The sequence below is a fragment of the Crocodylus porosus genome, unplaced genomic scaffold (genome assembly GCF_001723895.1).
Source record: "Crocodylus porosus isolate Cpor-Errol unplaced genomic scaffold, CroPor_comp1, whole genome shotgun sequence".
Taxonomy (NCBI): Eukaryota; Metazoa; Chordata; order Crocodylia; family Crocodylidae; genus Crocodylus; species Crocodylus porosus.
The window spans coordinates 19,301,800-19,318,964 of NW_017728913.1; the positions used below are offsets into that span (position 1 = coordinate 19,301,800).

The 17,165-nt window shown below is 41.1% G+C and overlaps 1 protein-coding gene across 4 annotated transcripts in view; it reads right to left on the minus strand.

Moving 5' to 3' along the window:
* MARCH1 (membrane associated ring-CH-type finger 1) overlaps window positions 1-17,165 on the minus strand; it is a 434,512-nt gene that overhangs the window by 51,042 nt on the left and 366,305 nt on the right. The window lies entirely within an intron of this gene.

The window sequence follows — 17,165 nt, forward strand, 5'->3', positions numbered from 1 at the left end:
ATTTGCTGTTTAAGTTGTATGCCCTACTGCCTGCAACATGTATGGATGTTTTTTGTCAGTGATTGACTTAACTACTACAGATATATTCTGCTTTTGATCAATGCAGACTTCATATAAACATAAAGCGAAGTGTACTTTTTGTTCAAGTGAATTTCAGCTACAAGTCACTGTTGGTAAAACAGTAAATAGAAATTGGTAGAAACACATTTGTACCAATCTATTTAAAAATGAACAAAATGTTTTTCAAGAATGGTCTTTATCCTGGATGAGTCTGAATTATATTAAGAATAGTTTCATATATTGGAGAGGAAGGATAGTTCAAGTCACTGCTTTAACTACAGGTTTCCTGTGTGACATTTACCAGTGATTTAGGCTGAGAACCTCAACATTATTTGAGCCTGATAATTTGGGTGGATTTTCCTAATACAATCTCAGTCAAGGTAATGACTGTTCAAGGGAAAATATACACAATAAATATTTTGCTAATACATAACTGTAGCATACAGAATCATATTGCTGTAATTTGGTATTTTGCACACTATGATTATTTTGAAGCTATTGTATTTATTGAATGGGGATAAGATTGATACTGGGGACTCCAATTCATTTGGCATGTAGAATAATGGATTCTTTGAAAATGCATATTCCTTTAATAGTTTCTTATTTTTGACAGCTTCATTGTATATTGCATTCAAATGGGAAAACTAAACCAGAGGCCATCTGTACTAATTTTATCATAGCAAATTATATCAGTAGCATAATTAAAGGTGGTAATTCAAAATTAGGTTGTCTGACAACCCATTTATAAGCAAGGCAGCTCATTTCTTCATGACATCAAGGCTAGGAATGTGCTTAAGGGACAGTGCCAACTCCTGTTGATTAGGTTTGGCATTTTAAAAATTTCTGTTAGAATAGATTCCCTAGTCACCACCTTCTTGTGTCTGAACCAGTTTAGATGAACTCTTCTTCAAGAGTATGCAATTTAATTAACAGGGATGACAGGGCATTTTCTTCATAATTATTTTCAATCTGCCAGTCTTGTTCAACAAGCGCTGATAATCAACTTGACAAAGAGAATCCTTGTAAATACCACATGTGCAATATGACAGAGAAACCGAACAGACCATCAAGTCTAATTCGGAATATATTTATTTTTTCTTTGTTGTTACTATCCCCTACTAAAGGCAAAAAACCCCCCAGTAAAAAACAAAAAATAAAATAAAAACAAAACAGAAGCAAACAGACAATCAACCACTCATGACATTACAGACGATCGTGGAATTAATGCATAGCCTCCTCACTATAAACCCTACAAATTTCCAAATCACTATTAACACGTTTCTGGATCTTTGATTTGTAATTGTCTTGGAAAGCTTTCCATCCAGAAGCTAATCAGAAGATACGAGCTTTTGTGCTGGAAAATTATTGTTTCATGTTGCATATTCAAGTTTTTCAGAATTTAACAGACAAAGAGCAGACTGATGGAAGTGTTTGATATAAATATGTTTCACACATGTAAAACATTGTGTTTTAATGGGCTCACGCTTTATAAAAGAAGATATCAATGGAGATATCAATGGAGAATTCATGCAGAATGATTTCATGCAAAGGGTAAATGTATGGCAGAAACTATCTAGAAAGGTGCTTAAGTCCACCCATAATTCTCTTGTGAGTGAAGCCGTCTGTATTTCAAGAAACCCTTGGCTCAGGATGGTATTTGCACCAATGGTGAACAGGAAGATACTAAGATACTAACAAGGGCAAGTATGTTGTAGTAGAAATCTTGTTCCATGTCTAAAATAACTAATGCTCTTGTTCACGTACAAAGTGTACTTTCTAGCAGTGATTCATCATAGAATCTTCCAGATCCAAAGACTCATATGTTCAAATTGCTGAAACACCCTGTCCTATTAATATAACAATACTCTGGAGAGCAGAATCCTGAGAGGATGAGCAATGGTTTATATAGCTTTATATATTTTGGCTCAAGTAATATTAAGTTCAGTCACAAAGTGGTCTGCGATTGTTTATTAATAATTTTTTTAATCCAAAAAAATACTGGTTTGTGAAGCTGAAGCTTTCATGGAAATGTATTGATTTCAATGTTTTTTTTCATTGGGAAGGTTTGTCAGATCTTAAATGATCAAAACCACTATTTTCAAAACCACTTGCTTTCCAACCAGTTCTCAACAGGAGCTACCGAAAGTCATTACCATATAATAGCTGTTCAGCAAAGTTTCAGTGAGTTGACAGTCCCAGCTCAGATATTATTGGACACGTTTCTACATCACTTGATTCATCATGGTGTTGTTGCAGACTCAGAATATACTTTGTGCAGTACCAATGCAAAAGAAAATATACTCCTGTCCTGAAGAGCATATTCAATGCGATAGTAATGTCCCCGTTTTTGTACACACATAAAAAATGCCTGGCTCTGAGTCTGAATAGATATCATCCGGGTGCTTCTAGTTTCTTTTCTTTGAAAAGTACATACATTACATAAAGTAACTACATATATCATTATTCCCTGGTTGGAAAAAGATTTTTCTCCCCTGCTACCAGAAAAAATGTAAAAAAAAAATTCAATTAGAATGAGGACCTGAATTTGAGTTGCAGAGGCTCTGAGCTCTGTGTGGAAGTCAATGAAAGCTGCAGATACTCTGGACCTCTGAAAGTCAAAGCCTTCCTTGGACAATGTTTAGGAATCCTTGGGTCAGTGGTTGCCTGCGAATGCAGGGGCCTGGGAAGCTCCTTGCAGTTCTGTCTTCTTGTGTCTGTGTGGCATAAGCCAGCACTGTGCTAAGACACCTGATCTAGCTTTACACATATGAGCTCTGGAACCAGAAACAGACATGTGGGTGTGTGATTGCACCCAGGATAATAAGCTGACAGAGTTGCCTGTCTGCTCAAAGGGCTGTGCCAACACTGCACTAGCTCACTATATCACTGCTTACCACTGCCTTGCACCGTATAGGGTAGTCATTTTTTCATTCAAATGAGTAAATCAAATTTATTTTGCAATGAAGTGGCATTAAAAAACAAATTTTAAGTGGTAAGATTATCTATCCATTAAAGATACCAACAAATAATAATATTTTTAATTCTAAGTGTTTACTGGATTGCTTTTCTTCTCTATTACTATGATAGGTTAACTTTTTTTGAGGAAAGGGTCTATTTACTCAGGGGTCCAAGTCAAAATTCTGTCCTTGCTAAAAAATCAAGAAAATTGCTAGCTAAGCTTTGAATTATCAGAAGTTCTATAGTTTTCATCATCTCTGTGTTGCAGCAATGCAATTACTTTGATTTGTGATTCTCTCTTACCTCTTTAGGACATATATTCCTCGGCATTATCATTTTCTTAATAAAAATGTAGCCCAGCTCACTGAAAAACTAACTCATTTTCCCGAGTCAGCAACTAAAGGCACTGGAACTGAGCAAAACCAAAAGTGAGCACAAATTCAAAAATTCCTAACATGCCAAGTCTTAACCATAATTCCATCTTCCATCTTCAGCAACTTTTTTGTTTAAGCACCTTCTTAACTTTAGCTGTGTAATTAATTCAGCTGGGACAAGGTACTTTATTCCAGAAGTCTCATAAACGGCTGAAAGTTTGATTAAGAAGCAAAGACAATTGTCAGCTTTGGGGATGGTTAATGTTATTATTACTAACCTTTCTATTACACTAACACCCAAGAGGCCCAGTTGAATTGGGACTCCATTTTGATGGGCTGTACCCAAACATATAGTAAGACACACACATATGACCTAAGTTTATTTTCTGTTCATTCCTGTATATACAGTGTTTGTGTCTCCTATCCTACAGCTTCAGAGCTAAGCAAACTTTATCCTGCAAAAACAGCCTTAAATATTCCAACTGACTGACCTTTTAGATTTGAGGCAGCATGGGCTAGAACATGGTCACTGAGCTCACTTTATTGTCATCCTCAAGGGGCTTTTCATAGACTTCTATACACAGTTCTATTTGACTGAGTTGTTAAATAACATGGCACTAAACTATCTCAGCTTTTTAAACCATTTATTTCTTAAACAATGCCAGTGATGTAACTAGGGTAGGGTAGTTGCCCCAGGCACCAACTTGGTGGAGGAGGGGAAACAGCTACCACTACAGCTATGCAATCATGCTGGCAGCATGTGGAAGTGGCCACTGTCCCTGTGTGTGGCAGCTTCCCTGGGCACCTGCCCATGTCATTATGCCTCTGATCAACATAATGCTAGCCACAATTTTGGATCTTGTAGGTTGGTCCGTAAGTATGGAAAAACTCATACCTCTGCTCCTGAAGAACAGCTTGTAGATCTCAGCCATAGGGGCAAGAGAAACATGTAAATCCAAATCCAAATAAAATTTTCCTGAGCTAAAATTAGGAACAAAGTGCACCTATACACCTATACACATGTAGTGAGGCTTCTCCTATGTGCTGTAATTATAGCATGTTTATGTAACTGATGAAAGATACAGGTATCTATGGAATGTACAGAATGGCTTCCCCTCCTCCAGTAACCAGGGAGCCAGTGACCACAGGCTACAAACAGAATTTGCAGGCAGTTTGGAAAGAAGAATAAGAGGAGGAAGGGGAAGAGAAACCAAGCACCAGGCACCAGATCGTGCCCAAGGAAGGTAAGTGAACTAGAGCTGCCTGTGCCTTTGGTTTCCTAAGCGTTTCATTGGTGGGCTGTGTGGCAGGACAGTAGAGGGTGCTACTGTGCTGAGTCACCAACCTCACTGTGCCCAGCTCAAAACCATACTTTGGGAGTCTCCCCTGGGGTGCTTACATCCAGCCATCCCCCTTCCTGAAGACCTCCCACAAGCCTGGGGTAATGTTGCCACCACCCGGGCACTGGTCTCTGTTAGGACACTGTGCAGCCTGGGGTACACAGACGCAGGCAGCCTCTGGGGTGCTTTGTCCCCTGGAAGTATTTCTGGGTTCTCCTTAAAGCCTGGAGCCTCCCAAGATATTCTCAGATAGGACTGAATTAGTTAATAAACAGCCCAACACTCCTAGGAGCAAAACACATTCTGACCCCTCTCCTCTCAGGCATTCACAGCTAGATGTGCTGAGCCAGATAGCCTTTTATTGATCAGAAAGAAAGGGAATGGGGGAGGCTAGAGAACAAAGGAAGTTTAAGAGAATAACAAAACACCTTGAGCAATACAGAATAAATTGAGCCTTTCATCAAATTTGGGTTTGGGGACCTTTTTAACACACAACTAACATTCTTAGTTCTAATCTAGTAGCCAGATCCTAGATGTCTACTCACAAATCTTCCAGAGATCTTCTCTGGAAGGACATCCTTCTGAGCTCCCAAAAATGACTACCTGTCCCCTTCCCAAAATGTCTGCTGCAGGGAAGGGAAGAGCAAGCTCCCCATTCCCTTAGGAATCTTCACAGCCCAGTCACCTAGGTGACCAGGCTCAGTTACCTAGGTGACCAGGTTGACCGAAACCAGGCAGTGTGAAAAAACACAGAGGGGGCCAGCCCATCTCAATACAGAGGTACGGCAGATCAAGGAGGATGTCTTCACAGGCTGTGTGTGTTTGCGGCGTGTGCTCTGAGAAGCTGGGAGTGTTGCTGGCTAAGAGATTGCTGTCTGGGTCTGACAAGACCTAGCAAGGGAATGGAGCCAGTCCAGGCCCAGCAGAGTATAAAAGGAGATTCCCTGAGCACCCAGGGAGCCAGTAACCAGGGGCTGCAAACAGGGTAAGCAGTCTGCAAGCAGTTCGCAGGTGAGCTTGCTCTCCCCCTCCCTCACCACCTTTTAAGGGGAGAGCCTTTCTGTTTGGTGTGAGGAAGGAGGAAAAAAGGATACCTTGGAGGCAAATAAGCAGTAAATAGGCCAGCTTCCAGGCAGGTTTGCTAGGGAAAGTGTGCTTGCAAGAAGGGCAGTAAGAGAGAGAAGGCAGCTTAAAGAGACCCAAGGAAATGGCTGGAGGATGTTGCAATGTCAGAGTCACTGCCACTGCCTCTGACTGCACCTGTGAGGTTTCTGTCCAGGCAAGACTACTCACCATTGAGTTCAGGATCCTAAGGAAAGGAAGGATGGAGAACAGCAGAGTAGGGACCCTGGACTTCAGAAAAGTTGACTAACTTGCTCAGGGAACTCATGAGTGGGATCCCCTGGGAAGCCAATCTGAGCAAGAGAGGAGTCCAGTAGAGCTGGCTGTACTTTAAAGAAACCTTACTGGGAGTGCAGGAATAAATCATCCCAATCTGCAGAAAGACTAGCAAGTATGGCAGAAGACTAGCTTGGCTTAGCCGGGAACTCTGTGGTAAACTAAATCACAAAATGGAAGCTTATAAGAAGTGGAAACTTGGACAAACAACTAGGGAGGAGTATAAGAGTACTGCTTGGACAAGCAGGGATGAAGCCAGGAAGGCCAAAGCACAATTGGAGTTGCAGCTAGCAAGGGATGTGAAGGGTAACGAGAAGGATTTCTACAAGTATGTCAGTAGCAAGAGAAGAAAATGTGGAACCCTTACTGAATGGGAGAAGCAAACATGTGAAAGAGGATGCAGAAAAGGCTGAAGTACTCAATGCCTTTTTCACCTCAGTCTTCACAGGCAAGGTCAGCTCTCACAGCCAACAGTGGCAAAAGAACAGGTTAGGGACTATTTAGAAGAGCTGGACATGTATAGTCCTTAGGGCTGGATAGGATGCACCGAAGAGTGCAAAAGGAGTTGGCTGATGTGATTGCAGAGCCATTGGCCATCATCTGGGAAAACTCATGGCCATCAGGCGAGGTCTTGGTTGACTGAAAAAGGGCAAACCTTTAATAGCACACACATTTAAGAAGGGGAAAAAAGAGGATCCAGGGAACTACAGACCAGTCAGCCTCCGCTCAGTCCCTGAAAAAATCATGCAGAAGATCCTCAAGGAGTCCATTTTGAAGCAGCTGGAGGAGAAGAAGGTGATTAGGAACAGTCAGCATATATTTACCAAGGGCAAGTCATGCCTGACCAACCCGATTGCCTTCTATAATGAGATGACTGGCTCTGTGGGCACAGGGAGATGTGGTATGCCTTGATTTCAGCAAGGCTTTTGATACTGATTCCCACAACATTCTTGCAGGCAAGTTAAATAATGGATGAATGGACTGCAAGTTGGGTAGAAACTGGCTGGAGCCTCAGGCTCAGGGGGTAGTAATCAATGGATCTATGTCTAGTTATCAGCCAGTATCAAATGGAGTGCCCCGTGGGTCAGTCCTGGGCCTGGTTTTGTTCAGTGTCTTCATCAGTGACCTGGAAGATGGCATAGAGTACACCCTCAGCAAGTCTGCAGCTGACACCAAGATGGAGGAAGTAGTAGATATGCTGAAGGGTAGAGCTAGGATTCAGAGTGACCTCGACAAATTGGAGAATTGTGCCAAAAGAAATCTCAAGAGGTTTAACAATGACAACTGCAAAGTTCTGCACTTAGTACGGGACAATCCCATGCACCAGCATAGGCTGGGGGTGGACTGGTTGGGCAGCAGCTCTGCAGAAAAGGACCTGGGAGTTACAGTAGACAATAAGCTGAATATGAGCCAACAGTGTGTTCTTGATGCAAAGAAGGCTAATGGCATAATGGGCTGCATTGGTAGGAGTGTTGCCAGCAGGTCAAGGGAAGTGACTATTCCCCTCTATTCAGCACTGCTGAGGCCACATCTGGAATACTGTGTTCAGTTTTGGGCTCCCCACTACAGAAGGGATGTGGATAAATTGGAAAGAGTCCACTAAAGGGCCACAAAAATGGTGAGGGGGGTGGTAGACATGACTTATGAGGAGCGGCTGAAGGAACTGGGCTTATTTAGTCTAAAGAAGAGAAGACTGAGAGGGGATTTAACAGAAGCCTTCAACTACCTGAAGGGAGGTTCAAAAGAGGATGGAGTGAAACTGTTCTCAGTGGTGGCAGGCATGGGTGACTGGTGCCTCTTGAGTCGGGGGGGGCACATACAGCTGATCCCACTGGCTGGGGGTGGGGGTCCCCAGGCAGCTGATCCCACTGGCCAGAGGGGGGCCAATTTCACTCACCAAAAAGCAGCCACACAGCTTCCAGAAGTCCAGCAGCCACTTCCGGAAGCAGTGCAGACACTTTTGATGGCAATCCCATTCCCTGGCTAGCGCTTGCAGGGTGGGCACTGGTGCTCCCACCTTCCCCCTCCCTGCCCACTGGCTAAACAGGGAGTGAGGCCTAACAGGGGGTGCACTGGTGCTCTTAGGGGGTGCATGTCCACCCCCGTGCACCCTCTACATGTCACTGGTGGCAGATGACAGAACAAGAAACAATGATCTCAAGATGCAGCAAAGGAAGTTTAGGTTAGATATTAGGAAGAATTTTATCACTAATAGGATAGTAAAACACTAGAACAGGTTACCCAGAGAGGTGGTGGAATTTCCATTCTTGGAGGTTTTTAAGATCGAACTAGACAAAGCTTTGGATGGGATGAGCTAGTTGGGGATGGTCCTGCTTTGAGCAGGGGGTTGACCTACTGTGGTCCCTTCCAACCCTCATTTTTTATGATTGTATGATTCTATGTGAAGATGCCTATAATTACAGTGCATTGGAGTAGACTCGATTAATCAAGTCTGCTGGAGTGTGGTAATTACTGTACTCCAGCAGACTCCAGTGTCTTGTGTATCAGCATCCTTGCACTTTAAAATCGCTGCCATTTTGAAGTGTGGGGGCACTGATAAATGAGATGCTCTGGGTACTTTAATTAGAATGGCTCCCAGATCCGCTCTAATTGAAGCCCCTCCTCCTGGAGCGCATGTATAAATGCCCAAATATTCCTCCCACTTCTTTTTCTTCCTACCTGGAACACACAGTTTTTCTTGTATTGGAATATAAGTTTATGGGAACTAGAGAATTTACCTGAATCAGTGACTTGACAGAGTCAGGTCACAACTCTAGTGTGTCTGTCAACATAAGAGAAGACCAAAGTGCTGACAAACATGATCAAAAGATAAAATTATTTACATTAACTTGCCTTGTCTTCGGTACTGAATGCGGAACAACCTCACTGCCTTGCTATTTTAATAGACTGAAGTTCACTATCTTATTTGACACTTATTTTGTATCCTAATGAGAGCTTATTTTGAAAGCTCTCATTAGGAAATACTTCAAAAAATGCTTGAGAGCTCTGAAAATTCAAATGAAGTATGGATCTGCCTTCTAACCAGTAAGGAACATAGAAAAAAATATTACATAGCCTGTCTCCAGCAGCAGCAGCTTCTGTCATGGGGCAATGCACTGGACAGGATGCCTTCTAAGCCAGAACCAATGTAGCCAGGGCTGTGGGGACAGGCTAACTCAGCTGGACTCACAGGCACTATCATTCTGCAAATGCTAATAGCTGTCCCCAAGGATAGCATAGATATGCTGCTTCCAATTTTGAAAGCAGCCATGAACAGCAAATCTTTTTTAAACTGTGCAACTGGTCAGGTTGATCATCTATCATACAGTCACTCTCAGACCCTCCTATTTGGCTAAGTCCTATGTGGATCTTCAATCTCGGCATCATGCCCCAGCTCTTGGGATATTTTTCTTACGGGCATAACAGTTTGGAGAGTAGATTGTTCAAGAATAAGGAGGGAAGTAAACAGCATCTTTTCAAGGACTTTAGGAGCTTATTTTCCCCCAGAGAAAAAGGAGAACAGGATAAAAATATGGATATTGTGGATCTCAGCACTTCTCCGGAGGCTGTGAGTGACAACGGCTTTTTGCATCTTCAGTCATGTTGCTCATCTCACTGGACTAAACTATAGCTCTGGACACCATCCTAAGTGATGGATAAATGACCCTGGTAAGATCAATCCTGGGAGTCACTGGGCCACAAATCTCCCTCTACCCTAATCCCTTCCATACACACCCTGATTTGTTTCATATATCTTGAGAAAGAGTTAAAATGGTTATAAAATCATAATTTCACCTCAGGCCAGGGAGCAAGCATGAAAAGGATTAGACCAACAGATCTAATTCTGGTAAATTTCTAGGAAGGAGAAAATGAGATTATATGAAAACCACCTGTTGTCTCAACAACAGTGTATTTACTACTCTGAGAACCATAAAATATAGTCGCTGTACAAAGAAAAGCAGAGGATCTTATCCTACAAACTGTCTCCCCACGACATGGCCATTTTCTTCACTGTGATTTCTGTAAGCAAAGCATAAGGAGACCACTGAGCTTTATAAGGATGTATAATGCCTTTAGCCTGATTCTGCTCTCAGCCAGAATGAGGTAAACCAAGAAGAACAGCAAAGAAATCAGTGGAGCTTTGTTGGTCTGTATTGCTTGTATCATCTGGCCATGTAAGCTGGATGAGTGGCATGAGGCTGGTCCATGGTTTAGATTTGGCATGCAGGATTAAGCTGTGGGCCTGATCTGTCTTGAGGGGCTGTTTCATCTGGCCCAGAGGTCTGAAAATGTGGTGGCAGGATGAGCAGCAGCAGTGTTAATTAACACCACCACTGCTCCCCCACTGCCAAATTTCCAGACCTGCAGGGAGCTTCCAAGGCCAAATCACACGGCTCCATGGGCTGTATCTTGGTCACCCCTGGCCTATATCAGTGTGAATGAGAGGAAAATCACAATTGGTAACTTCAAGAATGTTAAATCAGGCACAGAGAAAATGTCAAATGTTGGCAATAAAGGAAAAACAATTAATAAAAATGGTTTCTATTTTCTAACCTGATCTAGTGGCAGATGTCATGGCATTACTTCTCTTAGTGGTGATTACACAACTGGTTGCAATAGCTGATGCTTAACTGTTGAATATCTGTGGTTGAGTTGTTTATAATGAGTAGAAAGAGAGCAATATGTTGTCTTTCTTTTATCTTATTCTACATGTAATTCAATATTACTGTGGGTAATAGCCATTCTTAAAAGGCACTAACAGGGCTTTTCTTTTCGCTTCCCCTGGAGGAGTGGGGGAGGGATTACTATTATTCCAACATGTAGTTCTGTTTGAAAGACTTCTCTGAAAGTTTCAAAACATTTTTTAATCTGCTGAGCATCTTGCAATCACATGATGCTCTAATCTCTTCCCCCCTTATGCATACATCAAAAATCTGTCTTCTGTTCCTTTGTTTGATCTGTTGGACTACCCAGGATGCAGATTAAGGAAGTTCCCATATTTGGAGGTATAAAAAAAATGAAAGAGCATATTTGAACAATGCTACTATGGTTTCTGTTCAAGGTCTTCTATTTTAAAAAAAGAAGGAAAGACAGAGACTTTGATGCCTTGGATCAAAGTGCTTACCACAATTTAGGAAATAAATCTGGCAGAGGAGCTATCTGATGATGCAAGATGTCAGAAAAGTGGGGTCACCATATTTTTAAAGAGAGCACAATATGTCTCGGATTGATGTGATTCTGTATGGGTTGGTCCACTTGGATGCCTTTTAGGATTGAGGCCTTAAATTTTCCATATGGATCACCATATGGAAAGTAAATTCTTCAAAAAGGGAAGAACATTCCTTCACAATCCTGCTTGGAAAAAAAGATGTATTACATAGTTCAAACAATTTAAGCATCATAATTACTCTGAGCTCATCAGGACTGCTTGAGATAAGACTTTGTATGTAGTATTATAGCTCATATATTACTTTTTCTGTATACATTGACACATAAAACTAGACTACATGGATCTACATGTAGACTACAACTAGACTACATGTAACATACCTTTGCATGCATGTGTGTGTAGTCTATGAAATATATCATATCAAACATGTGCACACACAGTCTTTCTAAGGTAGTCCAACAGATCAAACAAAGAAAGAGGACAAAATTTTGATGCATACACACTTGTAGATTTAAGATAAACTTCTGGTAAGCAGAAAGCAAAATCTGAACAGCAGAATACCTAATATTTTTCTTCTATATACTTCATTTTATTATAGCAGCATTTTAAAAACAGGTCAAGTGTATCCAGCTATACATGGAAAATGCATTATTTTATACTAGCTCCTAAAGCCAAGGCATATTTAATGCAGTTTTATTTAGAAGTTCAAATATTAGGCAGACTTAGGAAAACAAATGCTGTTGTCATGAACTTTATCAGCTTATTGCAAATATACAATACATTCTACAAACACCTATGGCATATTCTCTAGACAAAAAAGTCAAATATTTACATCTGGTAGAAAAGCAAACTGCCATAATATGAATGTTCCTGGATTTAATTTTAACTCATGCCTTCAAATCCTTTATTAATGTTTTTAGGAATAGCCTATTTTCTAAAAAACTTGCTTACACAATATTGGATTTTTGGAGTTATGGAGGTTTAATAAGAGCTGACCCTGGGTCTACTTTTTACTGTTGATATTAATGGCTCTGTTTATCAGGCAATGGTGTCATTTAGATGACTAAAATAACATTTACCCTCTAATAAATTTTAATGTTGGCTCTGTAAAGACTATATTATTCCTTGTAGGCACAGCTTTTGAGGAATTATGACATTTTAAATTTTATGGAGGGTGGGGGGTGTTTAAGTTGTGATGCTACACAGGTATAGGATAGGACATCTCTGCCTCTGATCAGAGGAACTATAGGCCATGTTAGGCATCACTTCTTATTCCTAATTCTCGTTAAAGTTAACCAGAAGTTATGCTTTAAATAAAAGGGTGGAACAATATGGCCCATTGACATGACATGGTAATCTAGAGGAGGACTGCAATTTCAGGACTAGCTTGGGAGAGACTAGTAAAATTAACAAACGAGAACCATTGGCATCTGCAAACTACTGCTATTCCAGGCTAATGTGGGGCTGGATATTGCAAGTTATAATCCAGTCTTAAAAGTAGTACTTTCATACAACAGTCCTGCCACAGTGCTATCAATGAAAGAGTATAAGTGTAGGTTTGTTTTTTAAAAAAGCACACTTACAGTTTTGTAAACAAAACATGTTTTTCTGCCTGAAACCTAAGTTGCCAGGTTTTGTATCTGAATATGTGTTACTGCACATTCTTGATAGCCATGTTGTTGAAAACATGCACTGTTTGAATCTACAGGAAAAAGGCATTGTATGTGGCAACCTGAGTTTTGCTTCTGTCGAATACACCAGGCACTTACATTGAAAGATAGAATTTTTCATACATGTACCTCAGGGTGTTATGGAGATGGAAAACTAAGAAAATCAAAACCCATCTTTTTCAGTATTCAGTTTTGATTGAAGAAAGGAGTGGATCTCCATACTTCTAACTTTAAATGAATAAAAGAGTGTATAACCCATGGGGAAAAATACCTGTGAACGCTGTATCGTAATTTTATAAAATTCCTTTGACAGTGAACAGTGTGTAGCTGCTTATACCATCAACCATCATAAACATTCTCCTAAAACAGTATCTTGGTTAGAAAAAATTCAAAACAGTAAATCAAGTAAGGACTAAGGCTAAATATCTGAGGTCAGTATTTGGCATCTTTAATATTAGTCATTAATCCAGCTATTCAACTGGTATCTCTACCAAATTTTCAGTGCTTCTTTAACATATACATCATTTTTTGAAAAAAGACAGACTAGATAAATGTTTGGAGATGTATATGGTAGATGGGGTTAAAGCTACACCAAAGGTACACCAAAGACAATCTCTCTCTCTCTCTCTGTATATTTAGTGGTAATATTCTTCACATTATAAATTAGGCCAATGTCGACTATTGCACTAATCTTTCAAAAATAACAGTTTTCTTCTTCCCACTGTGATTTGACTGAGTTTCATAGGATAGACCCTTTGCAGACTCCCAAATAAAATATATTCTACCACCTGCACTAGGCTTTTGAAAAGCCATTGAACCAAAACAAAATCAGACAATTTACTTCAAGTCTGAATTTCCCTTCATTGGAAAATAAGCACATCAGGGAATTTTAAGACTTGCAGCATCAAGAGCATACAGCTTCTTTCACCAAGGAGCTCTCAAATCATAGTTAACATGCAGAAAGATAATTATAATGCATTAAAGGCATTTCTCCCAAGTACAACTAGGCAATCTCACAAACACATATATAAACATATCCTCAGGGATTATATTTCAAACACAGGACTTGTTCCACTGGATAACCATAGTGGAAAGGAATGAATCCACCAGATCCTTTTCATATTATCAACTGTTCTAAATTATTCACACATATAAAAAGACATAAAACATTCAAGGAGAAAAGATACTAGGTGGAGAGAAATACTTTATCCACTGATAGGAGGCTAGTGAAATAGAGAGGCATTTTATTCATCCACTCATAAAGAATACCTATGCTAGGATCTTGCCACCCTTATTATCATTTTCAAAAACATTACATAATCAAAAGTCTCTCTCTCTGTGTCTTACACATGCACACACACATGAACTACAAGGCAGAGAAAAAATAATAAATCAAATCAGCATCACTATACCCTGCATATATTCAATTATTCACACTCTTCTTGTCCTTATTTATTTGTATTGTGGTAGTATCTCAAGGCCATAATCAAGAATCAGGGTTGCATTGTACTAGCAAATCTACATATTTGAAAGAAAATGACAGTCCCCGGCTTAAAGAGTTTACACTCTATTATTGTAGACTTGTAGAAACAACGTTCTTGCTGCCAGCAATGCACAAAGCACAAAGCACCCCAACCTTTTCTTTTTTTCCTAGCTCCCCAAGCATCATATCTATATATTTCAAAACCAATAATTCTTTTATCATCCTAGCCCTTTGACAGGTATGGACACAAGTTATTGTGAAAGAAGCTACAGTATGGATTTACAGCACGTCAGCTATAATACAGCTTCTCAGTGACTGCCCACAGTCTTTTGCCCTTCAACATATGTGAGGTATCTTACACCTCAATGGAAGTGCAGTGAATGAAATTCCCATACACTTCAAGGGTACTGGGATTTCCCCAGTGTATTTTCCCCAAAAAGCAAACCAAGAGAGAGACCTTTCTAGTTGTAAAATAGTATCCTAAATTACACTGAGGTAAAGCTAGCACTTGCTTGCCTTAAGCCGAATTTCACAGCTTGAGAGTTATCTCATGTCATTGCTAAGGATACACTTTTCGTGCTAGTGAAACCTTCTTTGTAAGCCTACTCTTTCCACAAGTCAGAAATTATATTGCTCACAGGGCATGATCAGCCACTGAGAGTTTGCTTGTTTGTTGTAATGTAACTCAATACCCTGCTCAAAAAGTTGGTGGGTGAAGTTCTGTGGACCTGCCTAAAATGCTATTTTTCTTTACCAGTTTGCTTCTACATTTCAGTTAAATTCAGGAAATTAATCTCTGCCTCCACATAAACTCAGTTGTTGCTTAGTAATGCACCTCTAGCCTCCTAATGACGATTACTAGAAATAATACTAATCTTCTTTCCTCTAATTTCCTGTGCCCTTGTATCACCTAAATAAATTGGCAGATAATCTTTTCAGTGGATCATATTTAAAGGGATCTCAACAATTCAGCTGTTGCTTAAACCAACTCTCCATAAAATGAACAAGCACAGTAACTAATATACTTAAATCAAAAGTAGTTGTGGACATGAGAGAGGAGAGAATGAACTATGTCTACACTAGAAAGTTTTACTGGTAGAACATTTATAAGTTTACTGCTTCCCACATTGCTTGGATGTTAGGGCACATGTACATTTGGTTGTTTTTGCTGGTACCAAGCACAGTATTGCTAATCCCACTGTGTCAGAAATCATGAGACAAACTCTTAAAAATCAAGAGATTTGGAATGTAAATCATGAAATGCTATTGTGTGTGTGTGTGTGTGTGTGTGTGTGTGTGTGTGTGTGTGTTGGGGGGGTTATTTGTGAAGATGTTGGGGGCTGTGGATGTGGATGTGTATGGGGAGTTTGGAGCACAGAGAGAGGGGTCCCCGCACACCCTGGCAAAATCCAGGGTACTGTGGGTCAGGAGTGAGGGGCAGCAGCAGGGCTGGGGGGCCTATGGCTCGGAAGTGAGGGGTAGACACACACACACGCACACACAGAGTCGCCCATAGCTCTGTTGCATGACTCACCCTGGCCCCGGGGTCCCAATCACTCCTTCCCTCACCTCCGGCAGTATCAGTGGCGCTTCTGTCAGGAGGTGCACTGCCAATCTCAGGTGGTGCATGTGCACCGCTGTGTACCCTCTATACATTGCCAATGCCTTAGGGCCATGAGGCAACACTGTGCCTTGTGGAATATTTTTTAAGTGTATGGTAGATTATATTTCCCATACTCCTGTTCTTTTCTCAGCCACAAAATTTCTTCCATTCAATAATTTTCACTTTAAAAAAAAAAAGATTCTTGTAGTTCCTAATATTGCTGTTTAATCTCTGCCAGCCTGTCATCAAAACATGGATTCCGCACAGACCAATGGAAGCTTTAAGTCCATTTTATAAATGTGGTTTGTTGCTCTTTTCTGTCTGTAGAACTTCAACAACGACAGGCGCTGACAGATGTGCAGGCCCCTGCTCTAACTCACAGCACTTACATAAAGTGCCATGAGTTAGAGCACCCTGCCCCCAACCCAACCAACATTTACTGTTGTGTCGGGTGTTAGGATGGAGTTCAAGCCTGCCTGCAGCTGAGGAGCTACCTCTCTCCCCCAGCTCTGCTGTCTCGTCCCAGCTCTGGGGCTGCCTGCAGGAAGAGAGGAAGGAAGGGGAGAGAGCTGTGGGCTGGTGTTTGCCTGGCCTGAGCTGCAGGGTGGGCTGTTAGGTGTGTGTGTGTGGGGGGGGGGGCTCTAATTCACCTGCCCCCTCTACAGCTCAGACCAGGCAAACCCCAGCCAGTAGCTTGCTCCTCCTCCCTTCTTCCCCTTCCTGAAGACAGCCCTAGGGGTGGGGTTGGGTTGCATTAGCACAGCCCTAATCATGCTACAAATGAATTCTAGGGAACACAAGCTCCCTAAGGCACTCCAAAGTGCAGCACCTTCATCTGATCCCTCATTTGCTGAAAGTTAACTTGTCAGGCAATCATGTACTTTAAAACCACTCTGCAGCTGTGTATGTGTGTCACAGCATGGTACAGTGCTTCCAGGGGGCTGATCATGCTACAAATGTAACTTCTGTCTGCACCCTATGCCTACCACTGTCATGGGGACTAGATATTTTGTGATGAATGTGAAGATGCAGGGGAAGCAACCCACAAAGAAATGATTTCATAGACATCAGGGCTGGAAGAGACCTCGGGAGATCATCGAGTCCAGCCC